At 38.8% G+C, this 17,965-nt stretch overlaps 1 protein-coding gene across 11 annotated transcripts in view; it reads left to right on the top strand.

The window, feature by feature from the left end:
- Nucleotides 1-17,965, top strand: part of LOC105495149 (FGGY carbohydrate kinase domain containing) — a 440,526-nt gene that overhangs the window by 3,099 nt on the left and 419,462 nt on the right. Inside the window, exon 1 of one of the 11 annotated variants that reach the window (XM_011764402.2) lies at nt 13,675-13,769. The exons of 8 other annotated variants lie outside the window; for them this stretch is intronic. The gene's annotated coding sequence lies outside the window, so the exon portion shown is untranslated. Of the gene's footprint in view, nt 1-13,674; nt 13,770-16,099; nt 16,964-17,461; nt 17,558-17,965 lie in introns of those variants that run through there. 2 more of the 11 variants (XM_011764405.3, XM_071092344.1) reach the window with 2 other exon arrangements.

Here is a 17,965-nt window from a genome sequence, read left to right as displayed (position 1 = left end):
AATGAGCAGGTAATCGGAATGAATCAGTGAGTCTGGGTGGAGCAGGTGATCGAAAAAGGTTGCTTTATGAGGAAGTTAAGTTTAAAAGTAGAAAATAATTGAACATACTGACATATGAATTATTTGAAGAGAAATTTAGAGCTCATATCTAATGGAAATTAATTACTGATTGAGTGTAGGGATAAGAAGGAATGTAGTCATCAGTAGGTGTTCTTGAGTGGGCTGTTTTGTAGCAGCTTTAGTGAGGAATAATTGACATCCAATAAACTGTACCTATTGAGAGTGCCTAATTGGAGAAGTTTTGTTATATACATATATCTATGAAAACCATCATGACCATCAAAAGAACATACCTGGCTGGGCGCGGTGGCTCACGCCTGTAATCCCAGCACTTTGGGAGGCCGAGACGGGCGGATCACGAGGTCAGGAGATCGAGACCATCCTGGCTAACACGGTGAAACCCCGTCTCTACTAAAAATACAAAAAAAAAAAACTAGCCGGGCGAGGTGGCGGGCGCCTATAGTCCCTGCTACTCGGGAGGCTGAGGCAGGAGAATGGCGTGAACCCGGGAGGCGGAGCTTGCAGTGAGCTGAGATCCGGCCACTGCACTCCAGCCTGGGTGACAGAGCGAGACTCCGTCTCAAAAAAAAAAAAAAAAAAAAAAAAAAAAGAACATACCTGATAACCCCAAAGATTGCTTGTACCCTTTTTAATTCCTCTTTGTATACCCTCTAAGGTAAAGTATATCTTAAATCTTTTGTCCATTAAAAAAAATGAGCCTTTTATTTTCTTTTTATTGAGCTTTGAGAATTCTTTATTATTGTAATTTCTTTATCACATGTAACTTGCAAATATTTTCTCTTATTTTGATGCTTGTCTCTTAAGAGTGTCTTTTGAAATCAGCATTAATTTTGATGAAGTCTAATTTATAAATTTGGTTAAATAAATGTTACCAATCTGATTTTTTATGGATCATGTTTTTTTTGTGTTTTATCTAAGATATCTTTGCTTAACCTAAGGTTTCAAATATTCCTCCTATTTTTAAAAGAAGTTTTGTCATTTTTGGTTTTATATTAAAGCTGTGATCATTTTACGATAATTTTTGTATAGGACATGAAATATGGAATCAAGTTTTTTTTTGCATATGGCTATCCAGTGGTTCCAGCACCATTTGCTGAAAAGCCTATCTTCGTTGAATTGCCTTTGCACCTTTGTTCAAAAATCAATTTACCATGTATACATTGGCGCAATTTTTTGTTTTATTTTGTTCAATTGATCTCTTGTCTATTTTAATGCCAATACCACATAGTCTTGATAAATATAGCTTTGTAATAAGTACTGAAATCAGCTAGTATAAGTCCTTTAATTTTGTTCTTTTTAAAATTTGTTTTGATTATTCTAGGTTTTATTTCCATATGAATTTTATAATCACTTTGTCCATTTCAAAATAAAGGCCTATTTAGATCTTAACTGGAATTATATTGAATGAATACATTAATTTAGGGGGAGAATTGACATTTGAAATACCAAGTCTTCTGACCCATAGACACATTATATCTGTTCATTTATTTAAGTCTTCCTTATTTCTCTAGGCAATATTTTGTAGCTCTCAATACATAGGTCTTACACATCTTTGTTGAATTATCTGTAGATATTTCCTATTTTTTGATGATATTGTAAATGATATTAAAATTTTAGGTATTTTAAAAATTTAATTTCCGATTGTTTTCTTGCTACTGGTATATTGATCGTGTATCCTGAAATCTTGCTAACGTGCTTATTATTTCTAAGAGCTTTTTTTTAAATGCCATCAGATTTTCTATTTAGGTGATCCTGTCATCTGTAAATAAAGATAGTTTTACTTCGTTTCCAATGAGGTTGCCTTTTATTTTTCTTGCTGTATTCCACTAGCCAGAACCATTGCTTTACATAGAACTGATGAGAGCTGACATGTTGCCTTCTTCCTGATCTGAGGGAGATGCATTCATTTTTTCATCATTAAGTATGATTCATGATGCTAGTTGTATATCTTTTGTAGATATGCTTTATCAGGTTTAGGAAGTTTCATTGTATTCCTGCCTTACTGAGAATTTTTTTAAAGGAATAATGGATGTTGTAATTTTGTTGTTTTTCCTATGACTGTTGTGATCTCTTGTTGCCCAGGATGGAGTGCAATGGCGTGATCTCAGCTCACTGTAACCTCCACTTCCTGGGTTCAAGTGATTCTCTTGCCTTAGCTTCCCGAGCAGCTGGGATTACAGGCATGAGCCACCACACCCAGCCTTTTTTTTTTTTTTTTTTTTTTCAGTAGAGATGGGTTTCTTCCTGTTGGTCAGGCTGGTCTTGAACTCCTGACCTTAGGTCATCTGCTCGCCTCGGCCTCCCAAAGTGCTGGGATTATAGGCGTGAGCCACTGTGCCTGGCTGATCATTCGTATTTTTAAAAAAGATTCTTAATGTGTTGAATTACATTTATTGATTTTTTTTTTCCAGTGTTAAATCTTGTGTTCCTGAGATAAACCCTATTGGTCAGGGCATATTATCCTTTTTTTATATTGTTGAATTTTATTAGCTGAAGTTTGAAGAATTTTTGTATCCATCCTTATGATGGATATTGATCTACAGTTTTCTTATATCATCTAAATACCCGATCTCTCAGTAAATCTGGCCTCATAGAATGAATTAGGAAGTATTTCTTCCATTTTGATTTTTTCTGGAAGAGATTATGTAGAATTGGTATTTTTGTTTCTTAAATGTTATTGCAACACTATTCACAATAGCAAAGACATGGAATCAATGTAAATGCCCATCAGTGGTAGATTGGATAAAGAAAATGTGGTACCTTTACACCATGGAATACTATCCAGCCACAAAAAGAACAAGATCATGTCCTTTACAGCAGCATGTATGGAGCAAGCTGGAGAACATTATCCTGAGCCAGCTAACACAGAAACAGAAAACCAGAAATACTGCATGTTCTCACAAGCGAGAGCTAAACAATGAGAGCAAATGGACACAAAGAGGGAGCAACAGACACTGAGATCTACTTGAGGGTTGGGGGTAGGAGGAAGGAGGATTAGAAAAAAATAATTTGTTAATATAAAAAATGTAGATCTAAAGTATTTAAATAAAATTGAACTTCAGTTTGTTGAAAGTTTAACCGAATCTTATTAAATAAGTTTTAAAAAATCCATTCACAATTCCAACAACAACAACCAAAAAAACCCCTGTTTAGTAGGTTTCACTAGTGAAGCCATCAGAGCACGGAGTTGTTGTTTTGGGGGCAGGAGGCTAAATACAAAGTCGTTTGATTACATAGATATAGGACTGTTCAGGTTATCCATTTCCTTTCCCCCCCAGCTTTACTGAGGTATGATTGATGAGTAAAAATTATACATACTCAAGATGTGCAACGCAATTTGATATACATTATGAAACGATTACCACAAGCAAGCTAATTATATCCATCACCTCATGTAGTTACTCTTTTTTTGTGTGGTGAGAACACTTAAGATTTACTCTCTTAGCACATTTAAAGTATACAGTAAATTATCAACTGTAATCACTATGTTGTACATTAGATCTCTAGAAATTTTTCCAATAACTGAAAGTTTGTTAGAAACTTCTCCCCATTTCCTCAGTCCCTGGTAACTGTCATTCTCCTCTCTGTTTTTATGAGTTGACTTAGATTCTACATATAAGGGATATCATGCAGTGTTTCTTTCTGTTCTTGGCTTATTTCACTTAGGATGTTGTACTCCAAGTTCATCCGTGTTTTGGAAAACGGCAGGAATCTTTTTTGAGGCAGAATAATATTCCATTGCATATATATGTATGACATTTTCATTATCCATTCACCCATCTATGGACATTAAAGTTGTTTTCATATCTTAGTTATTGTGAGTAATGCTGCAATGAACATGGGAGTACAGCTATAACACTAAGTAGTGATTTCATTTCTTTGGGATATATATCCAGAAGTAAGATTACTGTATCATATGGTAGTTCTATTTTTGTTATTTTGAGGAACTTCTCTACTTTTTGCCGTAATGGCTGCACCAATTTACATTCCCACCAACAGTGTACAACGATTCCCTTTTCTCCATATTCTCATCAATACTTATTCTTTGACTTTTGATAATAGCTATCATAATAGGTGTGAAGTGATTTCTCATTGTGCTTTTGATTTATACTTTGCTGATGATTAGTCATGGGTGAGCATGTTTTCATATACCTATTAGGCATTTGTATGTCATCTTTGGGAAAATGTCTATTCAAATTCTTTGCCCATTAAAAGAAATCAAGTTACTTATTTTGAGTTGTATACATTTTAAAAAATATATTTTGGATTTTAAGCCCTTGTTGGGATATATGATTTGTAAATATTTTCTCTTTTAGAGGTTGCTTTTTCATGTTCTCGATTGTTTCCTTTACTGTGCAGAAACTTTGATGTAGCCTCACTTGTTTATTTTTGCTTTTATTGCTCATGGTTTTGATGTCATATCCAAAAAATAATTGCCAAGATCAATGTCGAGGAGTTTTTTGTCTGTTTTCTTCTATGAGTTTTAAGGTTTCAGGTCTTAGGTTTACATCTGTAATCCATTTTGAGTTGATTTTTGTGTATAGTATAAGGGTTCAATTTCATTCTTTCGCATGTGACTATCCAGTTTTTCCAACACCACTTATTGAAGAGACTTCCCTTTCCCCATTGTGCATTTTTGTTGCTTTTGTCAAAGAGTAGTTGATTGTATGTGAGTAGTTTATTTCTGGGTTTTCTATTGGTTCCATTAGTGTATATGTCTCTTTTTATTCCAGTGCCATATTGTTATGATTTTATGACTTTGTAATATAATTTGAAATTGGGAAGTGTGATGTCTCCAGCTTTGTTCTTCATTCCCAAGATTGCTTTAGCTATTTGGAGTTTTTTATGGTTCCATATGAATTTTAGGATTGTTTTTCTCTATTTTTTTTGAAAAATGCCAGTGGTATTTTGATAGGAATTACTTTGAATCTGCAGATCACTTTGGGTAGTATGGTTATTTTAGCAATATTATTTCTACCAATCCATGAACGTGGATATCTTTCCGTTTATTTGTGTCTTCTTCAGTTTCTTTCATCATAGGTTTACAGTTTTCAATAGACAGATCTTTCACCTCGTTGGTAAGTTTTTTCCTATTTTTTCCTTTTCGATGCCCTTTTAAGTGGGATTGTTAGTTTCTTTTTGGCATAGTTCATTGTTAGTGAATAGAAATGCAGCTGATTTTTGTATGTTGATTTTGTATTCTGCAGCTTTATTGAATTAATTTATTAGTTCTAGCAGTTTTTTTGGAGTCTTTGGGTGGTTTTCTATATATAACATCATGTCATCTGTAAACAGACAATTTTATGCCTTCCTTTCCAATTTGGATGCCTTTCATTTATTTTTCTTGTGTAGTTGCTCTAGCTAGGACTTCCAATGCTGTGCTGAATAGTAGTGGTAAGAGTGGGCATTCTCTCTTGTTCCTGATCTTAAAGGAAAAGCTTTCAGCTTTTTAATGTTGAGTATCATATTGGCTTTGGGCTTGTCATATATGGTCTGTATAATGTTGAGGTGGATTCCTTCTATATCTAATTTGTTGATATTTTTTATTGTGAAAGTATGTTGAATTTTGTCAAATGTTTTTGCAGAAATCTATTGAGATACAGTATTTTTATCCTTTGTTCCGTGAATGTAGTGTATCACATTTATTGATTTGCATATGTTGAGTCATCCTTGCATTACAAGGATAGTTGTAATGCAATTGTAATCAATTCACTTGATTATGGTGAATGATCTTTTTAATGTGCTGTTGAATTGGGTTTGCTAGTATTTTATTGGGGATTTTTGCATCTGTGTTCATTGTGGATATTGACCTGTGATTATCTTTTCTCATAATGTCCTTGTCTAGCTTTAGTTTAAGGGTAATGGTAATGCTGGCCTCATAAAATGAGTTTGGAAGTATTCCTTCCTCTTTAATTTTTTGTAAGAGTTCAAGAAGAATTATATTAATTCTTTAAATGTTTGGTAGAATTTATACTCTACCCAATTCCCTGTGAGTTATAGGGCTTTCTACTCTGGCTGTTATGAATAGAACTCTTCCTGGCCTTATGTGAAGCCCACTGATTTGTTCACTCTAATCCTTTTTGGTGCTTCTGCCTCAGATTGTTTTCACATATGGATGCATTAGTATGGATGATTAGTACTCTCCTGAATACTTGGGGAGTACCTTTGCAATTCTCTGGAATTCTTCTCTGCAGCTCTCTCCTCTCTTGCCCAAGATTCTAGCCTTTTTGTTCGCCACAGACTTTCGGCGCTGTCTCCTCAACTCAGGGAGACTGCTGGGCTTGGCCTGTGTTTGTCCTTCTTGTGCCACCATCTGCAGACATTTCCCAGGGATTAAACTTGAACCATTGAAGGACTTATTTCATTTTTTCCCATCTCTGTGTTATTACTCTGTTGCCTCATGTCCAATGTCATGAGAATCTTCGTTTTCTATTTTTTCCCCCATTGTTTTAAGCTGGGAGGTAAATATGGTTCCTGTTAATGCATCTTGGCTGAAATTGGAAGCATTCAACTAGAATTTTTGAGGAAAATGTAAAGAAAGGACTATTTGAAGATGTGAGGAAGGGATTTTTGAGGTACTCAGGTACCAATAATAAAGGGGAACTTTTACCACTTCAGGGTGCTAAGAGCATGGTGAAGGAAGTATATCAGAGAGAAAAACATAAGATATACCTAAATTAGGATAATTTTCAATAAAAGAACTATTGAGTAAAGTGAGGGCAGCCTGAATGCCTGAACAAGAAGACTGTTACATCCTTAGACCCAAAAGGGTGAGGGAAGGACTGGTTACCAGAACCCAAAAGGAGAAATCGTGTGGAGAAGGCTGCCTGGAGAGGTATTTTAGCCCAAAAGAAGCAGCTGGCCTGGGCCAACTCTATGAGAAAGGAGGCCTGACCTTACTCTCCTCCTTCCTTTGAGGCTTCAGCTAGAGCTCTCCATTGCTCAAACCCCACTAAAAGACAGAGGATTAGAGAGTCTTGGAGATCCAGACTATTGTCCCCAGGACAGATAGCAGGGAGAGAAGGTGGAGAATGGATATGTAGTCGGGGAGGAATATACAGTGACGTGTATAGAGTGGGCTTAGGAAGGATAGGAAAACCAAATAAAAATTGTTCAGGCTAAATATATTACCAGTCCCTTAACCATCTAGATTTGGGGCTGAGCTACACTGAAATCCATTGCAGACTAGGCTGGAGAGCTGAGTAGCTTGGATTCTGCTGAACAGGCTATGGGAGAGAGATTAAGAAAGGACTCGGTTACTGACTGGATATTGCAAGACAAAAATTGAGAAGAAGACAAAGTCTTTAAAATGAAGAATGAGGCCAAACATGGTGGCTCATGCCTGTAATCTCAGAACTTTGGGAGGCCGAGGTGGGAGGATAGCTTGAGCCCAGGAATTTGAGACGATCCTGGTCAACATGGCAAAACCCCATTTCTATAAAAAATTTAAAATTACTGTGTCATGATGGTGCATATCTGTAGTCCCAGCTACTCGTGAGGCTGAGGTGGGAGAATCGCTTGAGCCCAGGAGGCTGAGGCTACAATGAGCTATAATTACATCACTGCACTCTGGCCTGGGTGGTAGAGTGAGACCCTGTCTCAAAAATAAATAAATAAATAAATAAATAAATAAATAAATAAAATAAATAAAATAAATAGTGACTTAGACGGATCAAACTCAATCTAGTTAACCAAATGTTGGGATTGTAGAATTATGTGGCAACTTTGACATTTGAATAAGGCTATTTTCAGGATCTTTAAAAAATTGTCATGTGACATAGTAGAAAGAGCATAGGGTTGAAATCCTTCTCTGTTATTCACTGACTCTTTGACCTGGCAGGTGACCTAACTGCTCAGAACCTTGGTTTCCCATCTAAAAGTTGCAGAAAAGATTAGCAAGGCCATCTAATAAGTCACTGGCACCACATCTTGCACAGAGTAAATGTTCATAAGAAATTTATTGATGTAAGATGAGGGTTGGCTCAAAATATAAGTATGTCTAAGAAATATTTGGATTCATATGAAGGTACATATTGATAAAACACAGATAACACTAATTCTAGTGAACCCTTAAGGGAAGAATAGTGTATTTGACAAGGATTACCTCAGAGTTCCCCTTCAAAGACAATTTGTGAAGATGCCCCAGCTCCCTTTGCCTTCTCCCTTAAAGAGCAGATTATTTTTTATGTTAGTGTCATAGATAGTTTGTTCCTATCAAGAACAACTTATCCTTGTCAGAGTTTGGATGCTGGGCTGGATGGGCCAGTGATATGTCCCAGCATGTGTTGCATCCAGGGGGCCTCCAGAAAGGTAGAGGGAAAAGGAAGACTTCCCATGTGCTTACCATGTGCAGCTAGCCCAGCTTACCTCATCTCCATGCAGTGTCATGTGGAAACATGGGTAACTGAAGATCATTCTAATTAAATATGGTTAGTGCCTCTTAATGCTGCTGCTTCTCTTTTTCTTTTATTTCTCTTAATGCTGCTGCTTCTCTTTTCTCCATGTCATAGAGGAAAGTTACAGGAACTGAAAATGTATAGCATGGAGAAAAGAAGATCCAGTAGGAGGTCATCAGAGTCATCTTAAAAGATTTGGAAGGGTAGCCCACGTATAAGGGTAAAAAAGGCAGTTTGGATGATCCTTTGGGATAAAAATTAGGACTAGAGGGTAGAAGCTATGCCAAGCACAGTTCAGCTCAATACAGAGAAGGTCTTCCTTCCTATTACTGTAATAGCTGCTCATTGAGAACATTCAGACAGCCCAGAGAGGGAAAGGTAAATGGCCTCGAAACCTCCACTGTATTTCTTTTTGCTGGATGTCATTGCAGTAAGCAGGTTTTGTGTGTCTTTCCTGAAATCTTTTATGATAGGTCTTTATACAGTACAGTGGTTCTCAAACTCTAGCATCCATCAGGATCACCTGGAGGCCTTTTTAAAGCACAGACTGCTGAACCCCACTGCAGTGTTTCTGAGTCGTTGAAGCTGGAAGGGGGCCTGACTTTGAATTTCTACCAAGTTCCCTGGTGATACTAATGCTGCTGCACTTCTAGAGACCACCAATGGCCCTGTTAAAATTTGAGAAAATAAAACTTTGAGAACCACTGTATTGCATGAAGAAAATAGAGCTTTTGCTCTATTCTTTATCAAAAAATAATACCAGTGGAGTCATACTGTACCATCTAAGAACTTGCTTTTTTAGTTAATAATATATAATTAGCAGCTTTCTTTTTTCTCATTCTTTTTAACAACTACTGATGTATCAATTTTGGAAAGTCCCCTATTAATAATCATTTAATTTCCTTCTAGGGTGTTCGGGGATATGTTCTTGCATTTACATAAAAAGGCTGTGGTGGATGTTTTTGTGTATCTTTTTGGTGAGCCAGTGCATACATTCTTAGAAGATAAATTCTTAGAAGTTAAACTGTTGGGTAAAATACTTGATTTTAAAAGTGGACAGATAGTACTAAATTATTCTATCAAAGGTGGAATCACTTTTCTACGAAAAGTGTATGAAACTGCCTGTTTCTCCACACTTTTGCCAAGTGGGTATTATCAAAATTTTCAATTTCCTATTTGTTAGATGTAAATTTATATCTTAGTGTTGTTTTGATTTATATTCCTGCACTATTTGTGAGTTGAAAGATTCCTATGTATTTATTTTTCTGTGAACTGTAAGTTTGTATTCTTTGCATTACAGGTAGAAGGAACAGTATGAACAAAAGCGCCAAGCCTTCCTTTGAATAGTTTCTAGTAGTTTTGTAGCACTGAAGTATGAAGGTTGAGGTTAGGGAGAGAGGCCGGGAGCTAAGGTAAGTGAGGCAGGCAGGAGCCTGAGCTTAGAGGTCCTTGTGGGGCAAATAAAGATACTGGGCTTTATTTCGGGCAGAAGAAGCATTGGTGCTGTTTAACCTTGTACTTTAGCTAGTGATACTTTTGACAGAGACATGTTTGTGGAATGGTCAAGTCTAATGTTTAATCTTCAAATAATTCATTCTTTAGGCCTTTCACCTTCGGCCTTAAAGCTACAAGACCAGGGCCAAGCCTGGTGGCTCATGCCTGTAATCCCAGCACTTTGGGAGGCCACGATGGGCAGATCACTTAAGGCTAGGAGTTCGAGACCATTCTGGGCAACGTGGCAAAACCCTGTCTCTACTAAAAATACAAAAACAAATTAGCTGGGTGTGGTGGTATGTGCCTGCAATCCCAGCTAGTTGGGAGCCTGAGGCAAGAGAATTGCTTGAAACCGGAGAGGCAGAGGCTACAGTGAGTGGAGATTTCACTACTGCACTCCAGCATGGGTGACAGAGTGAGAAAAAAATAAAAAAGCTACCAGACCAGTCTTCATAAACAGGTAGACATAAGAATGGGCCAAAGACTTCAACCCATCTGTGGCTTGGCATTGTCTCTGAGGAGGGAATTTTGCATGATCACATGGAGAATGGATTTTGTTGCTTTACCTGATACTGTCCTCACCTCCTCCTGAATTTGCTGAGATCTTGCAGCAGTCAGTAACATTGGTGGGTTCTTTTGTTGTTTTAATTTGAGTGACTTTCTGGGAAAAACTGTGGATTTCAGCCAATATGCTAATGATAATAGCATTGCTTTGAGGGTCTGGTTCTGTAGAAAATCATTTCCTAGTTAATTATGTCAGCAAATCAACAGAAACCTCTTGAAGAAGAAAGCAATGACAGGAGAAACTGTATGTATATGTTTAAATTATTCAGAACTCAAAGAGAGGTCAGGAATTCACATTTCAAAAGGAAGAATCTGTGTAAGAAGAAATCACTAAATTTGCATATCATTTCCCCATTATGGGCCTAGTTTTGTAATTGGCATATTAGGGATTAAAATGAAATAATTCTGCATTTAGAATTAGGAAATGAGTCCCCCTCCCCCCCCCCCCCCCCCCCCCCGCTATCTCCCTTTCTGTCTCCAGGGTCCTGGCACAGGAGTAAGAAACTATCACATTTAAATGTCTGCATTTAGGGAACTTGGGGTGTCCATTGGGTTTGTAGAAGATGGACTGACTCTGTTTATCCGCTTGTTGGGTGGGCCCTCTCTCCATCGTCCTTCTCTCCTCAGTGTGTGTTCCTATTTAAATGGGGTCCCCTGCTTGGGAGGGAGGCTGCTCCAAAGAGGAACATGGTGCTTCAGCCACAAGCCACATAGAAGGCTTGCTCATAATGCTGCTAGAACTCTGCAGAGGAAGAAAGTTTTTTTATGGTCTTTTTATTTTAAAAGATATTTGACTATTTTATATATTCATAATCCTCTTCTCCACAACCCAGTAATTCCACTTATTACTACATTACAATGCATTGTACTCTTACAAGGAAGGTAGGGGGCAGAACATTTTCAGTTAATATCTAATGTTTTCCACAGTAGGATTTATCGTGACATCAGGTAGTCTGTATTAACTGGATCATGGAGAAGGCATTTCTAATGATCATCTGAGAAGGCTTTACAGGATAAACAGATTTGAAACTTCATTCTGTGTGTGCCCAGGACACAGGCAGCTTGGTTAGTGTGGAAAGCCAAGTCATGGCTGATAACAAACCTGAACTTTTTTTTTTTTTTTTAAGATTCTTGTTTTTTCAATATTGTACTTTAAGTTCCAGGATACAGGTGCAGAACCTGCAGGTTTGTTACATAGGTATACATGTGCCATGGTGATTTGCTGCACCTATTGACTGGTCCTCTAAGTTCCCTCCCCTCGTCCCCCCACCCCCCAAAAGGCCCTATTGTGTGTTGTTCCCCACCCTGTGTCCATGTGATCTCATTGTTCAGCTCTCACTTATGAGTAAGAACATGCAGTGTTTGGTTTTCTGTTCCTGTGTTTGCTGAGGATGATGGCTTCCAGCTTCATTCATGTCCCCGTGAAGGACATGATCTCATTCCTTTTTGTGGCTGCATAGTATTCCATGGTATATATGTACCACATTTTCTTTATCCAGTCTATCATTGATAGGTATTTGGGTTGGTTCTATGACTTTGCTATTGTAAACAGTTCTGCAATAAACATATGGTATGTGTCTTTATAGTAGAATAATTTATATTCTTTTGGGTATATACCCAGTAATGGGATTGCTGGGTCAAGTGGTATTTCTGGTTCCAGATCCTTGATGAATCGCCATACTGTCTTCCACAATGGTTGAACTAATTCGTATTCCCACTAACAGTGTAAAAGCATTCCTGTTTCTCCACAGCCTCGCCAGCTTCTATTGTTTCTTGAGTTTTTAATAATCACCATTCTGACTGGCATGAGATAGTATCTCATCGTGTTTTTGATTTGCATTTCTCTAATCATCAGTGATGTTGAGCTTTTACAAATATGTTCGTTGGCTGCATAAATGGTCTTCTTTTGAGAAGTGTCTGTTTATATCCTTTGCCCACTTTTTGATGGGATTGTTTGTTTTTGTCTTGCAAATTTGTTTAAGTTCCTTGTAAATTCTGGATATTAGTTCTTTGTCAGATGGGTAGATTGCAAAAATTTTCTCCTGTTCTGTAGGTTGCCTGTTCACTCTGCTGATAGTTTCTTTTGCTATGCAGAAACTCTTTAGTTTAATTAGATCCCATCTGTCAATTTTGTCATTGTTTGCAATTGCTTTTGGCAAACCTGTACTTTAATATGGCTTTGTCCCTCTATGGGCTTTGCGACTATCAACAGGATATTGACTCTTCTAGCATTTCAGTTTCCTCGTGTAGATGGGAGAAACAACATATATTTTGGTAGGTGTTATAAATGTGGGTTCTCCTCTCCTTTTCTCTGTAAAGGGAATGGCTTGGTACGGCAACACAGGAAGACATTATAAAGAAGTAAATGTGCTTTATTGGAACACAAGGTTGAACAGAACCCTTGGGAGGGAGTAAGCAGGGTTTTATGGAAGATGGTATGGGAGATCTGAAGTTTCATTTCTTTAAGGGGATGTTTGTTGGTGGAGTTTGGGGACGTCATTTGATGAATCAGATTTTTCATCCATGATATCTTTAGGACTTGTTCTGTGCATTTGGCTTCAGCCAAGTTTAGATTTTATGTTTTCCTTGTGACTGCTGTTGGGCATTACCCATGTGACTCTTGGAAATGTTTTGTTTAATTTAATTTAATTTAATTTAGGAGAGCTAAATAATTAAACATGAGGCCAAAGTACATAAGAAAGTGGCAGTCTTTTATTGCAAATATGCGCACACTCTCGGGCGAGGTTCTCTGGTCCTCAGGTGTTGGGGGGGGGCCAGGGAAGTCGCGCTGGCGCTCTCGGGTGAGGTTCCCTGGTCCACGAATGCGGGGGCCGAAGAAGTCACGCTGGCTCCTGCCAGCGGGGGACTTTTATGCATTGGTACTGGAAGGGGGAGGGCAGTGGGCGGGATAAGGGCGTGATAGGGGCGTCTCCCTAGGCGTGGCCGGGTAAGTTTCGATCTCTTCGGATTGATGTCACCTGGCGCATGCTCGGTTGATCTGCATCTTCCCGGGCATGGGCTGCATTTTCCCGCGCACGGGAAAGTTGGTGAGGAAGAACCTGGAAGCAACAGGGGCGGTGCCTTCTTGTTTACCTTCCTCCATCTTGTCCCTTCTCCCTCACCCAAACAGGAAGGTGATGGTTTCTGGCCACCATTGAAGACGGTTCACCATCCAAAACTGGCTCAGTTTGGATTATTGTGGCTGCCACATTGTGAGGCACACATGGGGATTTGGTAGGTTCTGTCTTTTCTGCCTTTTGGAATCTAACTTTAAATTTAAAAAGATAGCCAACTTGTCTACCGTCTTCCTGATTTAATACCATGTCCCTCTTCCAATCACCTCTTGTTAGTCTTTAAAAATGGGCTCAGTAAAGAGCATAAGGATTCCCAAAATCCTGAAAAATACTGAGTTTCTGACCTCGTTGGTCAGAACTGTTGGAACAGTAATGAAAGCAGTAAACTGGTACCTCCATTAACTCACTAACTTCTCTTCATTCTACGGAAAAAGGTGGAGTTGGTATGGGATGCCTCATTCCTAAAGTATGGATGATCAGAATTCTGGTGGCAGCATGAAGCCACTTTACCACTATATGCAGTTTTACTAGGTGCATTAGGTTTTGCTTGAGGTATATAAATGAGGAATAACTTGAGTCATCACCATTTGATTTTCAAAATTCAGGTCTTTACATTAATCTTAGTATATTCAGGCTGCTATGAAAAAATACCATAAAAGTAGTGGCTAATTTGCAACATTTATTTCTTACAGTTCTGGAGGCTGGGAAGTTTAAGATCAAGGCAGTGGCAGATTTGGTATCTGGTGAGGACTGTCTTCTGGGTTGCAGACTGCTGACTTGTTGCTGTGTCCTCACATGGTAGAAGGGGCAAGAGTCTTCCTTGGGCCTCTTTTATGAGGACACTAATCCTGCTCATGAGGGTTCCTTTCTCATGACCTCATCATCTCCCAAAGGTCTCACTTTTTAATACCATCACCTTAGGGGTTAGGTTTCAACACATACATTTTTGGAGGACACAGGCATTCAGACCGTAACATTAGACTGTCAGTTTGTTAAAATTAGAGATAATGTATTTTTCAGCCTCTTATTCCTAGCATCCTGGCATAGTGAAAGCACTTAATATTTGTTTGTTTGCTGGAAATCAAGCTTGTTAGATGTGGCGAGAATGACTAGGTATAGGTAACACATATTAAAAGATGTGGGTGTCAGCAATTGCAAAAATCTGAAAACAACCCAAATGCCCATCAATCAATGAGTAAAGAAACTATGATACACACACACACACACACACGATGGAATACTACTCAGCCATAAAAAGGAATGAATTAATGGCATTCTCAGCAACCTGGATAGGATTGGAGACTATTATTCTAAGTGAAGTAACTTAGGAATGGAAAACCAAACATTGTATGTTCTCAGTCATAAGTGGGAGCTAAGCTATGAGGATGCAAAGGCGTAAAAATGACACAATGGACACTGGGGACTCAGTGGGAAAGAGTGGGAAGGGAGTGAGGGATAAAAGACTACAAAGTTCATTTTATACTGCTTGGGTGAGGAGTTCACCCAGATTTCACATATCACCACTAAAGAACTTACTCTTGTAACCAAACACCACCTGTTCCCCAAAAACCTAAGGAAAAAAAAAAAAAAAATATATATATATATATATATATATGTTTATTTTTTTCGAGACGAAGTCTTGCTCTGTTGCCCAGGCTGGAGTGCAGTGGCGCGCTCTCAGCTCACTGCAAGCTCCACCTCCTGGGTTCACGCCATTCTCCTGCCTCAGCCTCCCGAGTAGCTGGGACTACGGGTGCCCGCCACCCTGCCCAGCTAATTTTTTGTATTTTTGGTAGAGATGGAGTTTCACCATGTTAGCCAGGACTGTCTTGATCTCCTGACCTCGTGATCTGCCCACCTCGGCCTCCCAAAGTGCTGGGATTATAAGCGTGAGCCACCACGCCCAGCCTAATAAATCGTTATTTTAAAAAGATGTGGTTTTCAGGAGGTGATTCAGTGTTGGAAGTGAAAGTTGATTTGAGGCCCACACTTTGAGTAAGAAGGCTGTAGAGTGTCTTTGGTGATGCTATACTATTACACCCAAATTTTCCTTCTGGCCTCACAGTGCCATTGATTCTTGTTATAAAGGAATTGCCTTTTAAAGGGCGCTCTGTGCTCATTATTTCCTTTAATCTTCACAACAACCCCTTGGAGTAGTTGTATAGAATTCATGAGTCTCATACCTGTGAAGAGAGACATCAGTGAAGAGACTTGCCCCAAGTCAGTCAGTGGTAGACACAGATGGGACAAGCATCAGGTTTCCTATTCTGAATTGAATATGGTGACCCTGATATTGAAGATTTATTTTTTAGTGTTGTGGAGAAGAATTGCCTTCATTTCTCCCAAATGCAGTGACTATTTGTTATTCCATTCATCAGCTCCTTATTGAGTACCTAATACATATTGAATTTATTTGTGTATGTACGCACTGGGGATACAGAGGTGGATAAGATAGACCCAGCTTGTGTCCTCAGTTGTCAAGACACAGTCTTGCATTGCTTAGCAGGATGACTTCTGCACTCCTTGTTGGAGCTTCTTTTGAGAACTTCTGGGCCCAGAGATTGTGTGTGATGTTGTTTTCTCATGTTCTATGATGTCTGGGATCTTCAGAGCCTGTTAGCCAGTCGGCTCCAGGAACCTACATGTCATGGGTCCCACATGTGAACTTCTTTGTGCTGGGGGTCTTGAGGTCTTTCCAGTTGGTGACAGGAAACATTCCAGGTGTGAGTGGCTGACCCTCAGAATAGAGAAAGGGTTTTGTTGGTTTGTGTTTTGTTTATTTGGATTTACATCTGGGTCTCTTAGAACTGACATTTTCATAATCTGTTCCTTCTCTGCATTATGTTAATAGACTTTTCTGGGGCAGGAGGAATTTAGTGGATGTCATTTGTTAGCCAAGGTATATGTGTGCTGTTTTTTTTCTTCTTCCCTCCTCCCATCAATCAAGGGATTTCTTAGTTTCTTATCTGTGAATCACTCAGGCTTCTACTTACTGCCAGTTCAGTTTCCTCCTTGCCCATCCTCCCTTCTCTTTTCTCCTCTCCTTCCCCCATTTCCCTTCTTTCCCTCTCCCCACCACACTTTCCTTTCCCCCTCTTCCTTTTCCTCAGATTCTTTTGAATTTTTCTTGATCTGCAACAAGCCAGGTCCTTTGTTAGGCATTAGTGTTAGACATCAGTGATGAATAAAAGGTTGTTCTGCTCTTCCAGGAGCTAGATAAGGGCCTGGTTCAGCTTCTTAGTATTCAGGGAATGGATTCCCCGCTTACTCCCTTCCTTCCTTCGGATGCCACAAAATGAACACTTGACTGAAAATATGCTTATACTCCTTTTTACAGACTATGCCAAGCCACAGGTATGTCTAGATGAAAAACGTGTTGGGCCATTGCTACAGACTCTAAAAGTTTGGGGAACCGTGGAAGTGTTTGGGTTTCTTTTGAGCCAGTCTTGGCAACCTTAAAACTTTTAGAAATGGCTCCCCTTAGAGTGAAAGGCTGAAAAAGAACCGAAGAGGAGGCCCTAAGAAATTTTCATGTTTAGAGGTAAAGTTTTGGTTGGCAAGCTGTTCTTTTCTTCCTGGGTATTGTTGGTAGAGCCCAGAGAACCAACATTTTTGCCAAATCATCTCTTTCCTTCTCATTTCAAATTTTCCCACCGTCTTACAGCATGTGAGAATTGTTGAAAGTGGTATTCAGTCCTTTCTGTTAAGAAGACTGAGGTGGGCAAGCTAAACTCATTGTTCATCTTTTTCCTTCCCAATCTTAGCAAATCCCTCATTGCAGTATAACTAACTAAATAAATTGCACAGGACTTGTATACATCAACTCCCAGCAAAGTCCAAAGATCAAAGTTGAAAGAGGATACTGAATTCCTTCCCAGATTTCTGGGACACTGCTTCTGTGGACTGTCACCAAATAGATCCTGGAGGAGTGGACCCTTAAGAAATAGGGTAAGCTCATTCACTCCTGGGAGATTGTCTTCCTAGGCAGCAATCTTAATGCTCTTAGATGCTTCAGAGGGAAAGAAGGAGAAAAGTATAAAAGAACAATCCCCACATGATCGGTTTTTAGCTGAGTATTTGTAGCTTGTACCCCCTTCTTAGGATTGCTAAAATCCGTTTGCAAAGGACAGCCCTCTATTTCCAGGTCCCCTTTTCCTTTTTTCACACTGTATTTGAGCAGTTTGCACGTTTGTTGAAGAATCAGCCACAAAGTCTGTGGTTTCCTGTGGCACATTTCTAACAATATTTATACAGGCTATTATTTAATGAACTGTATAAATATTTATACAGAACAGTCTTTTGATCATAAATAGGGGCTAAAAGTCAGTCCTGTCCATGCTGGGGACTTGGACAGGA

The sequence above is a fragment of the Macaca nemestrina genome, chromosome 1, assembly GCF_043159975.1.
Source record: "Macaca nemestrina isolate mMacNem1 chromosome 1, mMacNem.hap1, whole genome shotgun sequence".
In the NCBI taxonomy this organism is placed as follows: Eukaryota; Metazoa; Chordata; class Mammalia; order Primates; family Cercopithecidae; genus Macaca; species Macaca nemestrina.
Note: the sequence above shows the minus strand (reverse complement) of the source record. Positions and strands in the feature narration are given on the sequence as shown.